Raw genomic sequence first — 3,090 nt, 5'->3', positions numbered from 1 at the left:
ATATTTGTTATTCCATATAGGAGTATTGTGGGGTGTAAAATTGTGCGTGTGCCAATCTATTCTCTATTTCGATATCACCAACATATAATAAGGGAAGTACTGCAGTAATTTTAGAGTAAGAAAGGGAACACCTCATTAACATTATTATACCTGCGGGTATTGCATTAATAACAGTAAAGAATTGCTTTGGATGACAGGCAAATCCGTGTTTTAAAGTAAATGAATTGTATTACCAGTCTCATCCATTAGATCCACCACTGACCAAATATTTCTATTTACCCAGTCCTCATAAAATAGAGATTTGTTTTTGTGAAGAATATATTTGTTATTCCATATAGGAGTATTGTGGGGTGTAAAATTGTGTGTGTGTGCCAATTTCCAGCATAATAAGACTTGTTGGTGGAATGCTGATAGCTTCACTGGAAGTTTGGTTAAACCAAAGTCACATCTGAGAAGAAAGCGGATACCACCCAACACTGAAAAAATGTGTCGTTGGATCAGCTGTAACAAATTACGTCAACTCGTTACATGTAATCGGTTTACTTTTTCTCAACTGAAAAAAATTAAGTTTGACAAAATAAAATTTATATAGTCAGCTAAAACTAAAAATTTACTTTCAACCAAATATATTTTTTGCATGATTATATATCAAATTATCAGTATAAATTGATTTGGATTGACTTACATTTTTACATACAGGTGCATCTCAATAAATTAGAATGTCGTGGAAAAGTTCATTTATTTCAGTAATTCAACTCAAATTGCGAAACTCGTGTATTAAATAAATTCAGTGCACACAGACTGAAGTAGTTTAAGTCTTTGGTTCTTTTAATTGTGATGATTTTGGCTCACATTTAACAAAAACCCACCAATTCACTATCAATGATTTTAATCGGAATGACAAAAAAAGTGCACATGTAAACGTGGCTAATGAGATGTCAAGTAAATACTTACAGTGGATCTAAATATTTATAATTATTTATAGTTTTGATTAATTATTCATATTTCCCCTTTTGAGCTGTTTCGCTACACCACTCATAATGACGTTTCATAGATGTGTCACATACTGTAACAGCTCTTCTGCTTCTCATCAGGTTGAATCTGCTGTCGCTGTTGTATTTAGTCTTTTATAGCGGTCAGTATAATTTCTTCATAAAATAATTTTTTGATTTTCAGTGTCAGCTGGAGTTATTCTAGTCAATAGTTTTTCTCTTGTACCACAAATTTCCATCATATTACATACAGTAAATAACACACACTGCCATCAGTGATTTATCTCAGCCGTTCCTTCTGGTTCATCTTTTAAGAAATGTTCAGGAATTCACTGCAACTGCACTGATATATCTGCTACAGTTTTATACTATTGTCATCAACATTTGAAAAACATTTGCAATGTGCCACTTCTAATATTGATTAATTAATTTATTTTTTGTTTATTTATATATATATATATATATATATATATATATATATGTATATGACCCCACGGGGTGAGATCTTGCGTGGAGCCCCAGATCGAGGGAGATTATCAGTGGTCTTGTGTGTCTTCCATTTTCTAATAATTGCTCCCACAGTTGATTTCTTCACACCAAGCTGCTTACCTATTGCAGATTCAGTCTTCCCAGCCTGGTGCAGGTCTACAATTTTGTTTCTGGTGTCCTTTGACAGCTCTTTGGTCTTGGCCATGGTGGAGTTAGGAGTGTGACTGTTTGAGGTTGTGGACAGGTGTCTTTTATACTGATAACGAGTTCAAACAGATGCCATTAATACAGGTAACAAGTGGAGGACAGAGGAGCCTCTTAAAGAAGAAGTTACAGGTCCGTGATAGCCAGAAATCTTGCTTGTTTTTAGGTGTCCAAATACTTATTTTACACAGGAATTTACCAATAAATTCTTTAAAAATCCTACAATGTGATTTTCTGGATTTTTTTTTTTCTCATTTTGTCTCTCATAGTTGAGGTATACCTATGATGAAAATAGAGTATATATACAGGCCTCTCTCATCTTTTTAAGTGGGAGAACTTGCACAATTGGTGGCTGACTAAATACTTTTTTTCCCCACTGTATCTGCTGCTCAAACTGTTGAGATCAGACTGAAATCATCAGAGATCTTGTTCCGAATAAACTTCAGCTGACTGTATCTGGACTCACACACTGTTTTTTAGCCAAATGTCTATCTATGTAAGATATTAGATCTCACATCTTCTGACAGCTCAATCTGCTTTGATAGAATAACCAGCAGAGGGCAATAAACACCAACCACACTCCTCCTTTAGTGGGAGGAGCCAACCACACACATCCTTTAGTGGGAGGAGCCAACCACACCCTCTGAAAAACTCTCACCTGTGTGTAGGAATGATACTTGTGGTTTTGGTTTTGCTTCGATCTCGCTGAACGCGCAGTGGTTTATGAAATTTAAACAACCAGAATGTAAAACTCATGCTGAACTTTTACAATGTAGGTTTTTTTATCCTTTTAAATATAAAGCGTGTATGTTTTTGTCTCATTATATCAATAGTTGTGTTTATGTGTGAAAAAGGGATGCCTGCTAAAGATGCTAACGTTAAGGAAATAAGTGAACATGTTTATTATTATGCTGATGAACACAGATTATGATGATGGTGTTTATTAGTGTGGTTATTAATGTAATTGTTAAATGTTTCTACATTGATTACTCAATGCAATCAAATGATTTCTACGTTGATGTGTGGATTGTTGGGTTACTCTGTCTGTTTGTGTCTAATGTTTGACGGATCATGTTGACTCAGATAATAACTGATAATATTTATAAAACCAGATTATAGTTTGATGTTTCTTATTAGACATTTTTAAATGTAAGATCCACATGTGTTAAATATTTAAATAACACTGAAACTGAAGGTTTGTAGTCGCTGTATTGTGGTCAGTTCTGTAATATTTTCCCACTCATTTTTAAACACTTAATGTGTTTGTGATGTGTGTCTGTATCTGTTGCATAACAGCTCTTATTCTCAACAGGTTTAACCGGTTGAATCTTGTGCTGTTTTGTCTCGTCTATCACAGCGGTCAGTGTACTTTATGTTTATAAACTCTATTTATTCTTGTGTTCAG

This window comes from Sinocyclocheilus grahami, unplaced genomic scaffold, assembly GCF_001515645.1.
Source record: "Sinocyclocheilus grahami isolate Dianchi unplaced genomic scaffold, SAMN03320097.WGS_v1.1 scaffold3384.1, whole genome shotgun sequence".
Taxonomy (NCBI): Eukaryota; Metazoa; Chordata; class Actinopteri; order Cypriniformes; family Cyprinidae; genus Sinocyclocheilus; species Sinocyclocheilus grahami.
Note: the sequence above shows the minus strand (reverse complement) of the source record.